General features: G+C 37.2%; 1 long non-coding RNA gene across 2 annotated transcripts in view; it reads right to left on the bottom strand.

The window, feature by feature from the left end:
* The window catches only part of LOC128248666 (uncharacterized), a 40,247-nt gene that overhangs the window by 16,960 nt on the left and 795 nt on the right, over window positions 1–22,492 (bottom strand). The gene's annotated exons all lie outside the window — the stretch shown is intronic.

Below are 22,492 nucleotides of genomic sequence, written 5' to 3'. Positions count from 1 at the left end.
CCGGGTGGTGGAGGTGCAGCGGGGTAACACAGCCACCATCCGGTCTCTGGTAGACGAACAGGGGCGCGAATTGCTCGAGCCGAGCAAGATGTGCGAGGCGTTTCAGCGGCATTTTACCCGACTGTTCGGGAGGAGTGGTGAACGAGAAGGCAGGGTGGACTTTAGTGCCTACCTGCACAGCTTGCCACGACTCTCGGCAAGAGAGGCGAAGTGCTGCGAAGGGGTCATCACGGCGGAGGAGGTGAGGGACGCGATGGCGGGTTGCTCGACGGACAAATCTCCGGGTTTGGATGGTCTGCCCTACGAGCTTTACAACTGTATGCCAGACTTGTTTGGAGACGTCTTGGCGGCCGTGTACTGCAACTGGCAGCAGAACGGGAGCATTCCCGGTTTTGTGACCCGAGGAGCGGTAACGCTGCTGAAGAAAGATCCAAACAAGGGGGACGCCATAAATAACTTTAGGCCCATCACTCTGCTCAATGCAGACTTGAAAATTTTGACCAATGTGTTAGCCAAGCGGTTGGCGCTTGTCATCGAGAAACTGGTCGGCACGGAGCAGACGTGCGCCGTGCCGGGCCGGAGCATCCATGACAACCTCCATCTGATACGCTACATCATAGAGAGGGTAGTTAAGGAACCTGGCATGGGTGGGGCTCTGATCAATTTGGATCAATCCAAAGCTTTCGATAGGGTAGACCATCGATACTTGGAGGCCGTCCTCGAAGCGGCCGGCTTCGGTCCCGTTTTCCGCGGCTGGATGGCTGCCTTGTACACAGGCATCCGTTCGGTTGTTCGCGTCAATGGACGTCTATCGGGACCCTTCGACATTGCACGTTCGGTTCGTCAGGGATGCCCTCTGTCGCCACTCCTGTACGTATTGACTCTCGAGCCACTACTGCGGAAGCTGGCGATGCTGAGGAGCATCCCGCGAGAACTGGGGTGCGGGACGAGCGTGTCGGCATACGCGGACGACGTCACCGTCATAGCGTCTAGCCACGAGCACATCGAGCTTGTCGGCGAGACGCTGAACGACTACGAAGCGGTGACGGGAGCGAAAATCAACCGGGATAAGTCGGTGGGTTTGCTGCTCGGCACTTGGAGAAGCAAGCCCATACCGTCCGGCAGCGCCTCAGTGGTGGGACGCTGGACGGACGGTCCGGTCAGGTTGCCCGGAGTCTGGGTCGGTCCGGACCTGCAAACGGAGAACTGGGACGAGATAACGAGTAGGGTGGCCACTCTCTGCCGGCAATGGTCCGAGAGGAAGCTGTCCCTAAAAGGTTGGGCGGAGGGAGGCGAACGCGTACATCGCGTCCGTCATCGAATACCGCCTGACCGTCGTGCCTTGTCCCGATCGCGCCATCACCGAAATGGAGCGCATCCTCTTCCGCTTTTTGTGGAAAGGAAGCGTTCCGATAGTGAGGCGATCCGTTTGTTGCCAACACCCGCTGAAAGGAGGGCTGGGCATGCCGTGGTTGATGATGCGCAGACATGCGCTGACACTGCGACATCTCCGGCTCTGCGTAGACGACGGTGAGCAGGTGTGGGCAATAAAGAAATAAATAATAGGAGACATTTGGTTTGGCAGACGTGTGAAGAATTACATCCAACTATAATATATGGTTTGTAGTCATAAATACTCGGCCGATTGTGAACAAGACATATGTAACCTCTGCAATCACAATTAAAAACTAAATGGAACGTTTGCTAAAAATGTGTTACACATTTTGTCCAGTATTGCCAGATCAGACCAGTAACTATTTATTGATTAGACACTATATTTTTCTTAATGATGATTATACCAAAAGCAAATTGCCGGTACTGACTCACTCCCGCCACACACACACACACACACACACACACACACACACACACACACACACACACACACACACATACACGCGCACACACACACACACACACACACACATACACGCACACACACACACACACACACGCACGCACACACACACACACACACACACACAAACACAAAAACACACACACGCAAGCACACACACACACACACACACACAAAAACACACACACGCAAGCACACATCACACACACAAACACACACAAACACACACACGCACACCAAATCACACCACACAAAAAACAACTCACATAGTCCCGTTATAAGTATACTCGTTCTCATGGCTAAACGCACGAGCCTTAATTGCAAACCAAACTCTACTCCTTGTTAAACACAATGGTCTTGTACAGTCCACGTGTGATTTGATGAGGTTATTAAAATACAATACGGTGAAAACTATAAGATTACAGAAGTAGATTAATATGGCGAAAACAAGTGTTACGGTTTATAGACAGAAAATTATAGACAAGACAATAAGAAACCTATTCGGCAAGTCTGATATGTAGAAGCTGATTGTTTTATTGTTGTTGCCTAATTGCAAATCTAATGAAAGAGACCTATGATTTAAAACAATGTAGCTTGACTAACCCTTCGTTTTGAATATACATTACAATATTATCGGTCTGCATATACATTTGCAATTTTGTAGTGTGTGAACTGAGGAAGATTTGTCGGTGTTTCTAGCATATAGAGTTTACGTACAGAAGCGCCGTCATTTGCTGATTATCAACTCAATGTAAATCAATACTGTTTGTGAAAGCTATGTGAAATAAACTGCAAACTGAGAATATTGAAAGAAATGAACACTTTCTAAAATCTGAGTTAAACATTGTAAAAACAGTTTTAGTCATTAGCACATTACGTGACAAAATTAGAGCTGGCAGAATTAGATTGTAATAGAGTGTCTAAAAGACAAAAAGAAAAAGCGTCGCATGCTTCACAACAAATCAGGTATTCAAAGAGGGTAAAAAGAGTGACTTTCTCTGACTTCTGCTGAACTACTTAAAGTGGTGCAAGTTAATGTTGTGCACCTTGCTGTTTTTATATTATCAAGCAACATGAAATAGCTTCAGATAAATACAGACGTAGGATTGGCTGTGTGGTAAGAAAATTGTTACTCCAGGTATATGGCTCTGAATCCGATGCTATTGCGTGGCAAATGGGGTAAGTATCTTCTACTATAGTCCTATACCGACCAATGACTTGAGAGTGTATTCGGTAGATATAAACTGAAAAAAGTCAGTAGTATATATATATATATATATATATATATATATATATATATATATATATATATATATATATATATGCACACATTCTTATCCTCTTATTTATGATACATTCTACTCCAACAACTCTATTATAACAACTCTGCAATTATGTCTAAAAAATAATTTCTAGGCTCTAAATTGTTACCTGGTTTTTGCCTGTTTATTCGAGACATTTCTTGAGAAACACTGCAATGCTACAATCCGAAACCACATTTTTCTGAACGTTTTCTAAAATTTTGATTATTGCTATTGGTGGTGTTTACAGGGGAAGAAATTATCGTTATGAATTTACACTGCTCACTTTTTTCTTCAGAAATAGATGTCCTTTCAGGATGAATTTCTAATGTGGGAAACAAAACAGAAAAAAACAAGAAAATGAGCGAGAGAAAGGCCGTTGGGATATAAACCGAGGGTACTAGGGATCGCGAGTTTCTGTTTTGTAGATATAGCTCGTATAGGATGATGCTTGAGCAGTTACAATATAAGGAGGTACAATATAAGGATTTTGTTTATTGCACCTGATTCAAGTCTCTTTCTTCGCTCTATCTCCTCAAGACATTCAAGTAAAGTCCATCATTGATTGTCTCATCACCTGGAACAATTCCATGAACAGCAGCCTCTTAAACACGAAAGATATTTATCAATATCAAATTTATATTTGATGAATTTTAACGTGTTTTCCTTCTATTATTACGATGAGAATAAGCCAAGCCACTCCAATGCTATGAAGTTGTAGCCTTGCATTAATCTTTCCTTAAATGTTATTACACTTTATCAGAAAGCTCTCATCAGCATTTGAACGTTTAAACACCTCCTAAGTTACAGTGACTCAGTTTTTTTTCTCTTTCTTCATCTGTCAAATTTTATAGTAACACAATACAATTTTAGTTGTTTTCTTTTCAAAATATGCAGCTCAAAATTATACACGTGCATGCATCTTTACATACTTCACGACGATTTTTACGGATCACGCATTCTCAGCAATGAGATTATTTTCCATTGTTATAAAATATCGCTCGGACTAATTTCTGCTGAAAGACGTCCTACTATAAATAACGTATGAGCAGCTTTACTTTATTTCAAGTCTGATGCGGAGTAACTCTTAAACGATGCAGTAAATTTCAATAAGGTATTGGATGTCGTAACTTTATTATCGTTTGATTTTAATTTTGAACCCATTATTATTATTATTATTATTATTTTATGTTTGACTTTTGTTTTGCATTTGTACAAGTTGGATCCAAGTCTCAACCCAGAGACCTAAAGAAACAACAAGTTAGAAGTTCATGTAGGTGTGAACTTCTAACTTGTTGTCTCCTGAGGTCTCTGGGTGAGACTTGGATCCAATTTGTACAAATGCAAAACAAAAGTCAAACATAAAATAATAATAATAATAATAATAATAATAATAATAATAATAATAATAATAATGGGTTCAAAATTAAAATCAAACGATAATAAAGTTACGATATCCATACCTTATTGAAATTATTATTATTATTATTATTATTATTATTATTATTATTATTATTATTATTATTATTTACTTTTAATCTGCATGTTTGTTACAATCACTCACCGAGGCACACCCAGGGTGAGTGAAGGATAAGAGATATTACAGTATGACTGAAAGCTTGGGGAGGGCAAGTGGCAGGGGCAGTAGCAAAATATCTTCATGTAATACAACACATACATTTAAGCTGATAGGGCTTTCTAAGGATGTGGGCTGTACTTGTCAGCACAATCTTTTGCATTTCTCAGAGACATGATTCTACATGGTTCTCCTGGGATATTATCTAGATGTTTCTGACATCCCTTTCTTATCATACCAAGGGCACCCACGTTAATAGGAACAGTTCTCGCTTTAAAATGCCACAACTTTTGTATTTCAATTTCCAGGTCCCAATATTTAATTTATGAAGGTCCTTTACAAGTATATATTTATCAGTGGTAACACTTACATGTATAAGTCTACATGTATTTTCGTCTTTGTATTTGATGATTATGTCTAGTCCATTAGCCTGGATCGTTCTGTCGGTCTTGACTAGAAAATCCCAGAGGACAGTGACATATTTACCTTCAACGACTGGCTCAGGATGATGTTCATACCAGTAAGCAAGAGTACTAATTTTGTAGTGTTTATGTATTTTTCCAATGTAAATACTGTCCAACCCTATCGTGGCGGTTTTTGTATTCATTTGGTATCAGCACAGGATACCCCGAGACAAGAAGATTTCAAAAGCTTTCTGAAATTGGGTGGTATGGAACCCAATGCTCCGATGATAATAGGGGTAACCTTATGTTTGACTGACGTAGCTGCCACATCTTAGCATCTCAATTCTTAGGTCTCCATGTTTATCAACTATTTTTCTTTCGTTCATGTTAATAAGTTGATCGCCTGGCACTAACTACCGGGTCAATTATTAGGCACTCTTGTTTGCTCCTCCTAAAGGTTAATATATCCAGCTTTCGGTACTCTAATACCTTGTCTGTCTGGAACTCAAAGTCCCAGAAGATTTTTGCCTTCACCTTGTCGTCCATTACCTATTTTCTGTTTTTAGACTCCGCATTAGAATTACCCCCATCTCCAGGTCCTAGAATTTTGAAAATTTCCCCATTTCTTTTAGAGAAACGTTGTAATCTGTTGGTATTGATACATCAGTTAGAAAACATTTTGTTGTTATTATTATTATTATTATTATTATCACTATTATTATTGCTGTTGTTGCTGCTGCTGCTGCTGCTGCTGCTACTCTTGTTATCATCATAATTCCCTTCCTCTTCCTCCTCCTCCTCCTCCTCCTCCTCCTCCTCTTCCTCCTCCTCCTCTTCCTCCTCCTCCTCTTCCTCCTCCTCCTCTTCCTCCTCCTCCTCTTCCTCCTCCTCTTCCCCCTCCTCTTCCTCCTCCTCTTCCTCCTCCTCTTCCTCCTCCTCCTCCTCTTCTTCTTCCTCCTCCTCCTCTTCCTCCTCCTCTTCCTCCCCCCTTCCTCCTCCTCTTCCTCCTCATCTTCCTCCTCCTCTTCCTCCTCCTCTTCCTCCTCCTCTTCCTCCTCCTCTTCCTCCTCCTCCCCCTCCTCTTCCTCCTTCCCCTCCTCTTCCTCCTCTTCCCCCTCCACTTCCTCCCCTCCTCTTCCTTCCCCTCCCCCTCCCCCCCCCCTCCTCCTCCTCCTCCTCCTCCTCCTCCTCTTCTTCCTCCTCCTCTTCCTCCCCTCCTCTTCCTTCCCCCTCCTCCTCATCCTCCTCATCCTCCTCATCCTCCTCATCCTCCTCATCCTCCTCATCCTCCTCTTCTTCCTCATCCTCCTCTTCTTCCTCATCCTCCTCTTCTTCCTCATCCTCCTCTTCTTCCTCATCCTCCTCCTCTCCCCCCCCTCCTCTTCCTCCCCTCCTCTTCCCCCTCCCCCTCTTCCTCCCCCTCCTCTTCCTCCCCCTCCTCTTCCTCCACCTCCACTTCCTCCACTTCCTCCACCTCCTCTTCCTCCTCCTCCACTTCCTCTTCCTCCTCCTCCCCTTCCTCCACCTCCTCTTCCTCTTCCTCCTCTTCCTCCACCTCCACTTCCTCCTCCTCTTCCTCCACCTTCTCTTCCTCCACCTCCTCTTCCCTCGTCCTTCGCTTCCTGCTCCTCCACCTCCTCCTCCTCCACCTCCTCCTCCCATTCGTCCCCCCACCTCCCCTGGAACCTTAGATAACCAGATAATTTCAATACGGCATAAACTCTTCTGATGATCTTTCCAGTTCCTGAAAAGCAATGTTCTCTAGAAGCTCTGCAGGACATTCTATTCCAATCTGCTCTATCCATAAACAGATTTTATTATTCACAACCTACACTGCATCAGTGAATATAGGCACAATCTTCTTATTCATTTGAATGTGAAAAATTGCACAAAATTTTGCATTTTCTTCATTCAATCGGGTCGAAAATTTACTTGGGCACTCCCTTTTCCTTCATAATTCTCTTGCTCCAATGTCCTTCATATTTCTCTTGATGCTTTCTGATAGTGTTCCCAAGGACCCAACAATAATTAGCACTATTTTCACCTTCTTCATTTTCCATAGCCGGGCTATTTCGTACTTTAGTGGGTCGTATCTATCTATCTATCTATCTATCTATCTATCTATCTATCTATCTATCTATCTATCTATCTATCTATCTCTCTATCTCTCTATCTATCTATCTATCTATCTATCTATCTATCTATCTATCTATCTATCTTTTCGGTCAAAGGGGCATGCAGCATCAACTATATAGCGTATGTGGAGCACTTTGACCACCACCACTAGGTCCAGTTTGTTAGGCTGCAGCACCTAATCTGTTTGGATTGGGAAATCCCAGAAGATTTCGCTAATCTCCGACATCTGCCATTCTCTCGAGTTTGTGTTCATACCACGTCTTACCTTTCTCTAGCCCCCACTTTCACACCCGTGCCAATGTAGTATTTTCGCTACCTGGTCGTGTCACCACAACTTGTAGTTGTTTCGGGCAAGTCTAGGGCATTCGTTCGTGATACAGGCAATGGTTTCATCCACTCTACTGCAGATCTTGCGCTGCTAGTATAGTACTCTCAGTCTCTTTTTAAAGGGTTCCTTTCATCAGCCAATCCCACCTATTGTTTTCAGCAACTTCTGTTGTGGCTATATGGAATTCATTGTGTAGTCCCTTCTTGCGTAATTCTTCCTCATGTACATTTTGTACTTCTTCCTACCTTTTCCCTTTTTTCTCTACTTTCAGTACTCCCTCGTTTCTAACTGTTACTAGGAAGGTTTCTTTACTTTGGGTTATGTATCTCATTAAGCTCTCGACTTCAATATGCACACATTCTTCCACACGTATCAATCCCCGTACTCCATTTGCTCTTTTCATGTATAAGCAATCAGTGTCTGCGTGGATGATGGGCTCCATGCGTCGTTAGGAGCTTTCTTGACTTCCTGTCCATCTCCTTTAGCTCCTCTTCTGTCCAGTTCAGGATTCTGGGGTCGATTAAATAAGTATGAGTTACGCACTGGGGTTGATGCAATGGACTTAATCCCTTTGTTTGTCCTTATCTGTCCCCTCTATGTTTAGCCACTTGTGGGCAATAAAGAAATAAATATTACGATACTAATAAAATAATTAATTATACATTCTAAACATGACATATGAATACATAATTGTTCAAGAAATATCTCATAATTGTTTTTGATTAGATTACGTTTGATTATGATATGTTAATAAATATAGTTTGCATTTTGTGTATGACTTCAATATCGTTTACTGAAATTTTTTTTATACCATTTGGTGTAAATACTGTAGCCATGAATTTTTCTATATCACATCGCTTCGCAATCTTCTGGAAGGCCACAACGTGTTACGATGCATAGAATTATGATATACAAAAAGTATGTGAAAGATACACTGTAATATGTGATTGATACGGCGAAAGATGTCGTGAAATTAAAAGCGAACTCAGAAAGCAACTATGTAATGAATTCAGCATCTAGAACAATAAAACTAAAACACTCTGCAATAAAAAGATTCAATTTCTGGACATAAACTTGCATTTCGACATATCAATTACAACATGTTTGCCAACACCCAAGAAACAAATACCTGTACGTTTATGTAGACTGCGAAAATCCACAGAGATATAAAATGTCAGAGGTGAAATAGCTACGTTGAATAGATTTTATTTTCTTACCACAAGCAAATCTATGGAATAAAAGAAACGAATCATCAACGTGTTTACTAAAAAAAATAAAGCCAAAAAAAAAAAAATACCATGTAGGCTAAACCATGGAAGTATTCAGAGACAGATGTAACGTAATGAATACATTAAATCCAACACTTCTATCAAATAAACAAAGCGCACATAACGTGTAGTTCATGAATTAAATGCGTAATAACGGTGGATTAGATAGGCACATTATAAAAACTCATAAATCGGGATATTAAGTACATTCTGTTGACCTATAAACCAACTAATATTATATATACTATGTAAACACTGAAATATAACACGCAACTTACCAATAACAAACAACGAATCTGTAAACCTGTGAATACCCATCTAATGGCTAATGATATATGCTGAGTTTGTTGCAAAGTGAAGCTTGATAACTTCACAATAATAATAGTTATACTGAATATGAAAGCTCGAAACTCTCCCATGGAATCTCCCTGCACTTAAAACAATGGATAATTAAGCTTAAGGATGAAACCTACATTTATAGCAGATCACGAAAATAGCATATCCGGGTTACGTACGTTTGTCACATCCATAAAATAAACACGCAAATAAAACACAAGGGTTGCACAGGTAACGCACGCAAAATTAAAAGTAAATAGACAAAATCAGTCACGCCTGTAACCCAAACTTTTCCCACATGAAAATAAACAAACTTCGAACAATGATATATAAATACTACAATAAAAAAGACGTCAATTAACGTATGTTGTGTAAGAACTAATTACATTGAACCTACCAAGTATACTGGCAAATATCAATTTACCCAGAAAACGGGGTGATGGAGTTGATGAAGGAGTTGGGAAACAAAAAGCAAGGAATTCATGCAAAAATACAAAAAATGTAGAAACAAATAAAAATGAATATTAAGCTATAAATAAATCCCAACTATGTTTTCGATACGACATGACTGAGAGGAAACCTGCTCTCTGCGCCTGCACACGCGTGCACACGCGCGCTTGCACACACACACACTCACACACACACACACACACACGCACACACATGTTTGGATGATTGTGTTTCTACTTGTGTATGTGTGAGTGTGTGTGTGTGTGTGTGTATGTGTGTGTGTGCGCGCGTCTGTGAGTAAGTGTGTACGCTTTTACCGAGCAGATGAAATTAATCGAGCAGAAGCTGACCAGAATGACCAGCAACAAGCGGTGGCGGGTCCTTTCGTAGCAGAATCACCAGGATATTCTTTTCTACTATTGGCACAAGGCCCAAAATCTTGGAGGAGAGTGGGCCAGTGGATTAGATCGACTCCAGTACGCAACTGGTATTTAATTTATCGACCCCGAAAGGATGAAAGGCAAAGTCGACCTCGGAGGAATTTGAACCCAGAACGTAAAGACAGACGAAATACCGCTAAGCATTTCGCCTGGCATGGTAACGTTTCTTATTTCTTTATTGCCCACAAGGGGACAAACATGGACAGACAAAAGTATTAAGTCGATTACATCGATCCCAGTGCGTAACTGGTACTTAATTTATCGACCCCGGAAGGATGAAAGGCAAAGTCGACCGCGGCAGAATTTGAACTCAGAACGTAATGGCAAACGAAATACCGCTAAGCATTTCGCTCGGCGTGCTAGCGTTTCTGGCAAATCGCCGCCTTTGAATCAGCAGGATATTGTGATAAGAAACAATAGGTTAGCTAGCTATCTGTGAGATGATAAGAAAAACATAACGACGCAATGGTCGCCGCAAAATTGGCTCTTCTACTATTATGACAGGATACAAGAAAGTTGAGCTTCCACAGCTATGTTACGTATCGATAACGATGAAGGAGTGAAAGTCTTTCAAATAGCACAGATGTCAGTGTCGGGCGTAGCGTAGGAATAAATCCAGCATTGGCTTTTGATGGGCCACAATAGTTATGCAGATTTTGATTCCTGGTTTTGTAGTAGAATATTTCTCAGCGTTTTGTGGAGTTGACTGGATTTAATGAATGGTACTTTCAAATTCCCATGATTTTCTCCAGGAGTTGTGCAAGTTTTGACATCACTCATGATAAATATATATTAGCTGCATATAACGACGGTTGAAATATATTTATCGTGAGTGGTTCATTATTTGTGCGTACGAGCTTGATTGATATATGCACGATTCGTGCATGATTCCATTGGTTGATATCTGACAAATGGAACTGTTAGCCGGCGATTTGGTGGTGCCGTTAGGGAGAACGCAAACACGGGAGATTTAATCGATTATTTCTGGTCCATAACTCTGTTAGTGGCAAAAGCTAAGATTTTGGCCAAGGTCAGTAATGTTATTTAGAATATGCAGAGGCGCAAAGTTCCAGGCAAATCTGTACTCAACAATGAGATACATCTTAGAGAGGATTAGTAATAAACGTGATTTCAGTATGAATGTTATCCGCTTCAATCAATTTTAACCGAAGATTTTTGCGAGCCTTTGCGTAGTAGCCGATTGTTTCTTTGTTTTTTTTTACACTTACTCTCCATGGAAATTAATTCAGGGGTACATATATTTGTGGGATTGTCATATATACACTTTAATTCAATGTTTAAATAGTTCAGCAAATAAGTCAACGGAAATTATGGCGAGGCAACACATGTATGCATGTGTGTATATACACACACACATTCATATATATATATATATATATATATATATATATATATATATATATATATATATATATATATATATATATATATATATATATATATATATATATATAGATATATATATATATATATATATGTGTGTGTGTGTGTGTGTGTGTGTGTGTGTTTGTACCTGTGTATTCATATCAATCGTCAACTCGTAGTCTCTCATTTTTAGCATTAATTGTTTTCTTTGTTCTGAATTTTTTTTTTTGATATATACCCCCACACAAAGTGGTGAGCTGGCAGAATCGTTATGCTTAGCGGTATTTCATCGCTACGTTCTGAGTTCAAATTTCATCGAGGTCAACTTTGCCTTTCATCTTTTCGGGGTCGATAAATTATGTACCAGATGCGTACTGAGGTCAATCTAATCAGATAGCCCCCCTCCCTCCCAAAATTTCAGGCCTTGTGCCTATAGTAGGAAGGATATATATACACACACAGACATACACAAAGACACACACGCGCACGCACTCACGCACGCACGCACGCACGCACGCACAGACCCATGTAAATTTTTGGATTAATGGGTATATGTCAATTTGTGCGGTGAGTAAAGCACATTCATTGTTTGGGCTACCTGCTGTTATCTACGATTAGGATTTATTTTCGCCGGATCTACTTCAGTAATTCCGCAGTATTTGTTGAGATGATAATAATCGATGAATTCAGTGATGAATAAAAACTAACGCCAATTCCATCTCCCGCTTCATTCATCATTTATGATATATATATATAAAATTTCTTGGGAATGGACTTGTATGTCATATAACTATGCTAGTTATATGACATACAAGTATTTTCTTCATCCAAATTGTTTTGTTTTTTTCTCTTATTTCTGTCTTTACGTCTACTTGTTTACTATGACGGAAAATAGTCAGAAACATACTTTTCACTTTCTATACGATGAGATCCTTAGTGAAATGTCGGTAGAAATTGTTTTCTTTTGAAGGTGGCTTATTTGTCGGTTCTGGTGAAGAAAGGAGGGCTCTGGTGAGTCGGTCTAGCCCTGCTGCTATTATTGCGTCTGTCATGAGAATGTCGAAGAGTTCACAAACCAGAAATCAGGCTAAGTCTTTCATTAACATTTTCTTGATGAAATTCAGTGTTTCACTTAAATTAATTTTTGAAAATGATTAAGAATTTAGTAAAAAAAGTTTGTAATTAAACATAAATATACATGAAATTTTGATGGAAAGTTTTAATTTATATCGCTTTAAAATAGGGTGTTTGTATTGTAGAACCAAACGCCGTCTTAGGTGCGTTAATATCAAGAACATTTAAAATACTGGTTTACGCAAACATGTCGCCTAATGTATTTAAAACACAGAATATTTTCAAGATTAGACGAGAATCCTTTTTGAAGCGGAATAAACCAAATATCACTTGGTGTGTAATATTTATCAGACCTGTAATTCTCAGAGAGATATATTTACAGAATAAATTTGAAATATTCTATATCATATCGTAATGTCACTTGATAAGTACGGACATTCTTGTTATCTTTTATTTCATTCTGTTATTTGATTGCAGCTATACTGGAGCACTGCTTTGAAAACATGATTAATTTTCAACGATAAAAGTAATCAGAATGAATTTTAGGCTAGCAAAATACAAACTTATAAACAGTCACGTATATTTCTTTACTGATTAAAAGTGAATATTCACAGACGGAAAATGCAAGAGCTAGCTGACCAGATAGAATGAATAAAGTGGACTGTGGAGCAAAATTCTTCTGTAATGCCACATCAAAGTTCCGTGGAAGAGCACGAAAGCCATCGCAATTCATACATGGCATGAAGTCTATCCTTTGTACTCAGTCTACTAAATTATACACCATGCTACAATAGGAGGTGTTTATTAAATACAGACAGACATCCTGCAAATGTATCAGTCTATCTATCTGTCTGTCTATTTTCTCTTAGTTTTTAGTGTAAGCTGCATAGACTCATAAAGTGTGATGTACTTAAGTTGAAAGGGTATCTCCACTTAAGCAGTCGTTCGATACACGTAAGAGAAACTATTTGACATGAATTTATATATCACCAGCCAAGTTCCATTCGTATAACTACTCTTCGATGAAATATCATTATTTCTTAAGATTGCTTGGTTTTCACGCTTCCATCTCCATGCAAACTCACCGTTGTTGATGTATTAGCTTCCCTTTCATCTATCACATAGCAGCTTACAGTGTAAAGCTGTTCTTAATCCTTCTTTATTTGCGATCACCTTGATTTGTTTACTTACATGTTATTCTTCCAAACGCATGATAATCTGATAGTTATAAGTATTCCAGTAAAGAAAATCTAAAACGAATGTTTAATCTCATGGATGTTTCAGATTTTGTCTGTAGCATTCTCAGAACAAGGGATAGTGACTATTTTCAGTTTGAATGGCTGCAGGTCTCTGACTGGTAAAATAATCATGAGGAAATCAGACGGGGAATATGACTTATAGATAAGGCTTAGGGCATAAATTTTCATAAGTTTTGAGAGCAATGACTTTACGCATGCAAACACGTGGACACGTTTGTACATACACACGTACATATTTACGAACAAATGTCTATCTATCTATCTATCTATCTATCTATCTATCTATCTATCTATCTATCCATTTGCTTCTCTGTCTCTCTGGATACATACTACACACACACACACACACACACACACACACACACACACACACACACACACACACACACACACACACAGATATATATATATATATATAAGATATTAGTTATAGAATAAAAAGATTGGGTTAACGACTCAACATATCACACCCCCTCAATGAACATATATAAGAAATACAACATAATCCGTCAAACATAAGGAATAAGAAGAAATAACACAAGAAAAATAACGCAAGAAGAAATAATAAATAAAAAATATAGCATGTAGTATAAAATTTTTATACACGAATATATTATTTCAGCTGATAACATACAACTAAAAAAAACTGAGTTAATACAATACACGTAAATATCATTTTATAGAAGTTAAAAAAGTTTAAATTAATACTAATAAAAATTAATACGTTATTTTTCTTGTGCTATTTCTTATTATTCCTTATGTTTGACGGATTATGTTGTATTTCTTATATATGTTCATTGAGGGGGTGTGATATGTTGAGTCGTTAACCCAGTCTTTTTATTCTATAACTAATATTTTACTCTTGTCTCAGTTATTCTGAGCACTTCTCCTTGTAGCCCTATATAAAATCTATTGGTTTCCTAATAAGAGACCATTAATATTATATATATATATATATATATATATATATATATATATATATATATATATATATATATATATATATATATATATATATATACATACATACATACATACATATATATATATATATATATATATATATATATATATATATATATATATATATATATATACATACATACATACATACATACATACATACATACATACATACATACATACATACATATACATTCATGCATACACAGGCATATACAAATATATACACATATCTGCATCTTATGCATATACATCCTAATTTATTCTGCCATAAATCATAAACTATCGTCACTTGACATCCGGTAATATTCATTTATTCCAAGGTAGCTATGTTGTTCCTCCAACCCCACCATCGTCTCTTAATACCGGCTTGTTTATCTTGATAATATATAAATTATCCAGAACATATTGGTCTCTCGTTCGCTTTCTTGGTGAAATACACAGACTTTGACACCATTATTTTTCTGTTTCATATACTAACAATTTTCCCGTTTCATATATTAATGTCGAGATTGAGGTAGAAACGAAATATTTATGGTGAAAGAAGTAAATATGGTTGTGAAACACTGACAAAATTGAAGCAGGAAATGATTGTAAGATGGGTAAAGGAAGTAACATGCTATGATTGTAAATTACTTTGCGTATCATGTAATGGAAGGTTGAGAAATGTTCTGCAAACACAGAATTCTATACTGCTGTGTATTTTTTGTTTTATTCCATTTTCTTGACTTTGGTTATATTGGAAAACAACTGTCCAGAGCACAGTCTATCGTATTGTTTCAAGTATTGCCTGAATCTGCGTACAGTTTGACTCAAATATTAAAGCGACTAACAATACAATCTACCAAATCTGTCGAATATCGTCATCTTGTGAATAGCTTGATAGTAAATGGCACACAGTCGGTTATGACAACGAGAGTTCCAGTTGATCCGATCAATGGGACAACCTGCTCGTGAAATTATTTTTCATGTGGCTGAGCACTCCACAGACACGTGTATCCTGAACGTAGTTCTCAGGGAGATTCAGCATGACACAGAGTGTGATAGGGCTGACCCTTTGAAATACAGGTACTATTCATTTTTGCCAGCTGATAAGACTGGAGAAACATGAAATAATACAACCCCGGGAATTGAACTCACGACCTTGCAATACCCTGGCCACTAAGCCAGGTACCTTCACTAGTTTTATAGTAACTCTGCAAGATCTTTTTGTAAAGTTCTATATGGTGAATATCTGAACGAATTTGTTCCAATGTCTGAATGTATTGAAAATTATACTTATATCTTTATCGCCGGATATATTTATGTCGAGGATAATGTATAAATCGTGTTTGGTGTCTGAAGGAAGAGATGTTAAGAAATGACGATAAAAAGCTCTTTCTTTTTTACAAGAACAAACGTCCATTAGTGAATTATTCATTATTAGAGATCATAAATATAAACCGCAATAATTTCATGTCCTTGTATGCAATCACAATGTCGTTCTTCAAGTCGAACAACAATTGGTTATGTTCCACTGTGTGATACATCAAGTTATATAAGTATCACTCTCATCAATTTATTTTTTTACGAGATGAAATATTTTTTGACTACAGAGTATAACTCAGATCTACCATCAAAACAACATAAAAATTCTCAGGTTTTACTCAGAGAATTCAGCCATTTGATACACATGCGCGAACATGCAAACAATCATTCATATACATAGACATTCCCTTTCAGATACATCCATGAATGCCTGTAGCTGAGTAGATGGGCTGTTCGATTCGTAATAGGGCTATGAGGAGACATGTTGAACAAGGAGTTAGAGTCCTGTCCTCGAGCAACACTCTCCATTTTACGTTGCACCAGCATTCTCTCTCTCTCTCTCTCTCTCTCTCTCTCTCTCTCTCTCTCTCTATCTCTATCTCTCTCTTCTTTGTGGTTATATCTTGAATGTTGCGTAGGGTCAGAAGAAAGAAGGTTAAACATTGTATTTACGTCTGCTGCCAACTACGTATGAAATAAAAGCATACACGCTCTCGACTGATGGCTGCTTGCACTGTGTTTCCGACATTCACAGTTTCATAGACACACAGAGTGACACACAGTTTCCCTACACTGCACAAATATCAATATCAATACTGCTAAATGATAAATAATGTTTTACTGGTGAAACAACTGCATATTTGGTAGTAAAATTAAAATTATAATATATGAGTGCTGAATGGACTTCATGTTTTCTCTCTGGAGGAGAAGCACTAAGATAAATACAGTTTGTAGATATTTATGTATGGGACTTTCAATAAACATATATGATGAGGTGAAGTTACTAGATTTTGTTTTCTGTCAGATAATGGTAATAAATAAAAATTTAAAGTTATGAAGTCGAAGATACTTTTATGTATAGCAAAAGGGAAAACAAATAATATTCTATAAATAGGTGCTAACATAGTGTGCGTAAACTAGGATTGTGAAAGAATTGTCTTGGTATGTAAAATCTAAACGTCATGTATTGTGAAAGATTAATGGAGAATTAAATTTGATAAAAGAAATATGTAGCTGTGTTGGGAGATGTATGGTAACATGGTATATGCATGTTAGTAGTCATGTTTGTGCGTGTGTGCGTGACAATCCGAGTGCTTGTTTGTGTGTGAAATGGTGGCTTGCGTATGCACTTTGTATGCATACATGAGTGTATGGGTGTGCATTCTTGTTTGTGTACGCGTATATGATTGTTTGTAAGTATTTGAACGTTTCTGAGTACATATTTATATGTGGTGCATACAAATATGTTTTCTGCGGGGAAAACAGCGACTGAAACAATTATCATGCCTCAAACAGCATACAAGGACGCATCCATGAGCAAAATATAAGTTTACGAGTGGTTTTCACGTTTTAGGTATGGTCATTTGTCGCTTGAAGACCAACCTCGTTCAGGGCAACCGCCAAACTGCCGGACGAAGGAGAACATCACGAACAATTATGAACTGATTTTGGACAACCGTCGCCGAAGAATTCAGGAACTTGCCAACGCTGCTGCTAATGAATTTTGAGCGAGGAATTGGGAAAAGAGTTGCAGCAAAATTTGTGCCTCGCTTGCTCACACAAGATCAAATGCAGTCACGACTGAATGAGTGTTGTGAAGTGTAAAAACAGCTGGAAGTTGATTCGGACCATTTTTTGAAGGTCACCACTGGTTACGAATATAGTACTACGGCTACAACCCGGAAACGAAGCAGCAATCAAGTCAATGGAAGCATTGCATGTTACCAAGCCACCACCCCAAAAGCGCATCAAGTAAAGTCCGAAGTCTAGATGATGCTGATTTGTTTCATCGATGCGAAAGGAATTGTCCACACAGAATTTGTGCCACTTGGTCAAACTGTTAACCAGACATTTTACTTGGCAGTTCTGCAGGATTGGCGAGACGTGGTAAAATGAAAACACCCTGTGGGGAAGTGGAGAGTGGTGGTGTCATCACGACAATTGCTCCGCTTATCCACCCTCTCGATTAACCCCATCTTGCTTCCTGCGACTTTTTGTTACCCCGAATGAAAAAAGTCCTAAAAAGACAATGTTTTGCAGATTTGCAAGAGGAAAAGAGACAACGACGCAAGCCTTAAAAGGCATCACTTAGCCAGTGTTTTAGGACTGTTTGAAGATGCGTCTGGACCGAAGGATTGCTTCAAATAAAGAATACTTTCAAGGCGATAAAAGTGTAAACGTGTAAAACTGAGTGCATAAAATAATATTACAAAATTCCAGTTTCCTTTGGGTACCACCTCGTATGTATGTATGTTTTGTGTCGACGCCGCCAGGCGAAGAAATAGAAGTGGTAGGAGTGTTGAGTAGCAGTTGAGTAGAGATCATCCGAAGGTGCTAGATAGCAGTAGCGTTGAGGCATAACTCTATGTCAATATATATATATATATATATATATATATATATATATATATATATATATATATATATAATATAATATAATATAATATAATATAATATAATATAATATAATATAATATAATACAATATAATATAATATTGTGTGTGGCTATGTGAATACTTACATAAATACACACGCATATATACATATGCATATTACTTATATGTATTATATATACGTACACCCCCCATATATATATATATATATATATATATATTATAGACACACGCACACAGGTATAGCCACGTACACACGCGCAAACCGCACAGAGATGCACGCACACACACACACACACACACACACACACACACACACAGATGCACTGTGTATGAGAATAAAAATAGCCCCATAAAATTCATGCTCTGTTGATTAGATTATATATGTATGGACAAAATAAATCTGAAGATGTTTGTAACAAAATACTACGAATGCATAATGCCTTTGGAACACATTTCCCAGCGACAACTTCTCAACTAATAAGAAGTTCAATACATAGGTAGAAATTGCAATATAATTCAATGTACTAATTCACCTAAAGATACAAATGAATAAATACGTACTCACACAAACACACACATAAGATCGCCAAAACAGTTATACATGCACATATCTAAACGTGTTTATGCGTGTGAATGGACTTACATCTATGTACATCTATCCACATCTACATGTATTCCTCTGCCAATATTCATATAATACATCACTGGAGCATATACAAATTAGTATACATAAACAAGTGTTCATATCAAAATAGACATAACACAGGAACTGTCATATTCTATTTAAGCGTATTTTATAGCTGTTATAAAATATATGATTTTGTTAAAGCTGTTTATAGAGTTAAACCTGGTTATAGACTTCATATATGTTTGCACACACTTTTCTTTTTTTTATATGTTTACATAATGTAATATTCTCATAAAATACCTATTTATAGATAATACAAATATAGCTGCATAAAACTTTTACGTGAAAAGTACTTTTGTATTTACTTACGGAAAATCTACAATGAAATGTTTCACATTAAAAACTTAAAGAGATTTCCAGTTGTCATTTCAATCATATGTGAGCTTTAGGTTTTACATGTGAATGTGACAATTTTAAAATCCCTCTTTGTTTATAACACTATTTTATAGCAAACCCAATTTACTTAACTCTCCTAGCATAAGTTAACATTCTCAAACCTCAGTCCTTTTATTGTAACTGAAACTCTCATGTATGGATATAAAAATATCTTTCCCTGTACGAAGTTCTATCAGAAAAAAACTAAATGGTATAATCCCAAACCAGTTTTGTTTTACTATAAAATTATATATTACTTGCTTTGCTATGTTTATTTATATGTACCAGACCACGACACGAGTCGGATACAGTTATTCATTAACTTCATTAGAAATGTATTGACGTAATTAATATAAACAAATATATCAAAACAAAGGTACAATAGAGCCTGTAAAATGCTTCGAATTTCTTTACTAAATAATATATAAATTGAATGATAACAATTTACCTTATTGCTTTGAAGTTGCGTACCAATTAAAAGAAATATGTTTAATATATTAAAAGAATATTTCTGTATAGAAATGCTTTAATTACCATTGATTTCCTTTTTTCCCTTAGTAGAAATTTGTTTAAAATGTGTTAATCTTTGTGAAGCAAATTCTAAGAAAAGACCTAACATGTTGAAATGAATATTAAAGGTATTTTTCTATTGAATTTCTGTTCAAGAGATTCAAGTCATTTTAGTTTCAATTTTCCATTAAATTTATTTTAAAATATCTTAAACTCAAAATAAACACCAGTAGAATGAAAAACCGATCTCTGTATTCAAGGAGTAAAAGTAATATAAAAAAAATATTATTCTTTCGTTCATAATTACTAAAATTGTGATTTTCCAAAAATAGTGAATCAATTTCCACTTCCATTTCTAATGAATTCTACTTATTTTTAATACATTTCTTACATTTCAATTTCCCAAAATAACTTAGAATTTAAGATACATGAGATTAATCCTTTCTACTAAAATTTGACGGAGACAAAAAGAATACAAATTTAATAAAAGCAAATAATATCATAAATATGTGTGATTATGGCTATTTTCAACTAAGAAAGGTTTTTGACGAAAATAAATCATACCAGAAAAATATTTAGAAATTATGCCTAGTCAGAAAACTCTGGAAAGTTATTGCTTAGCTCACGTTCTGCAAAGCGTTTTACGTCAGTATTCAAATTGCAATATTCTGATGGAACGGTTTTAAGAGAGACATACATTTCCGTTACCTTGTAAATGTATAAATGTGCATTTTAAGATTACAAAAATTTGTAATACATATACTTGATGTTTTCTCTCTTCTATAAACTGCTGTATTGCTCTCTAGAAACACAAGAATGAACGAGTTCCTACATGTAATGACTGTTTAAATCATTGCAACATTGGTGCAATTTTTTTTTCATAAATCATATTTATGTCGAATAAGTTAAGTACGTTTCGCAGTTTCGTGGTTTCGAATTCAGCACACTTAGGATTATTTTCTACCATTTCTTCACGCAAATCATAAATCCTGTAAACTATATCAGGCAGACTGAACTTGTGGAAATATGTCAGAGGGAGCATTGTATTTCTGTGTAGGCACCGCTATTCCATTACCCAGTTTAACACCACCAATAGAAAAATTCCAAACAATCTTGCAAAGTATATTCTTTTGCAAACATTTACACCTGTTGTCTTCCAACAGCCCAAAAAACACTTAAAGTTATCCTAGGCGACCGATGGAGCATTCCATTTCTTGGCAGGCATCATTAATCCTTCGCCAAGCTTAGCACCACCACCAAAAATTCAAACAAGTTTGAGCAATATACCTTTCTGAAAACATTCGTTTTGCAACCAAATGATTTGAAAATTGTCTCAGGTGCCGTCCGCCTTCTGACGAATTGATAAAGACAAACATTTAAAAAATATGATTCCTAACTCTAAATACACAAATATACTATTATAATCCAATACACCAAATAGAGGAACAATGTAAATCAATTTTAAAATCTTCAATTGATTTTAGAAACCTATTATTCTCAATATGATGGCTATTGTTAAAGTGACAGGTTGGCAGAATCGTTAGTACACCGAGCAAAATTCTTTGCGGCATTTCGTCTGCCTTTACGTTCACAATTCTAGTTCCTCTGATGTCGACTTTGCCTTCCATCCATTCGGAGTCGAGAAAATAAGTACCAGTTGAACACTGGGGGTTGATATAATCACTTTACCTCTCTCTTAATATTGCTGGTCTTGTGCCAACATTTAAAACCAATATTGTGGCTATTCTGAGGCGTGTTTGCAATGCTAAACCTGAGGCGTTTTTTCATGACTACAGTCAGTCACGTTATGTAATTTATTAGATACCTTTCTCAGAAAAAAATACGAGAGTTACTCAACAATAGAAACTCGTAAAGTAATAGTCACAAAACTAACTACAGTTAGCCACATCAATGCCCTTTTCTGTTCAGTTGTCTTTCATTAATTCGCTTTCATTCGTCAAAAAAAAAAACCGGAAAAGGAGGTGAAAGTGAAGCATAACTAAACGAACTGTCGTAAATAACACTACTGCAGCTCTGAAACAGTAACAACAGAACAAATGGAAAAACGACCTAAAGAAAGTCAATTGCAGTATGTATAACACTGGGGAACAAAAAATTTATTGTCACCTACTGAGACAAATGGTGCTGTACTAAACTAAGTCTTAACTCAAAAATTGCTGTAGCACGTCAGAATTTTGAGGTATGCAGATAATTAT

This window comes from Octopus bimaculoides, chromosome 9 (assembly GCF_046866305.1).
Source record: "Octopus bimaculoides isolate indiv1 chromosome 9, ASM4686630v1, whole genome shotgun sequence".
NCBI lineage: Eukaryota > Metazoa > Mollusca > Cephalopoda > Octopoda > Octopodidae > Octopus > Octopus bimaculoides.
Note: the sequence above shows the minus strand (reverse complement) of the source record. Positions and strands in the feature narration are given on the sequence as shown.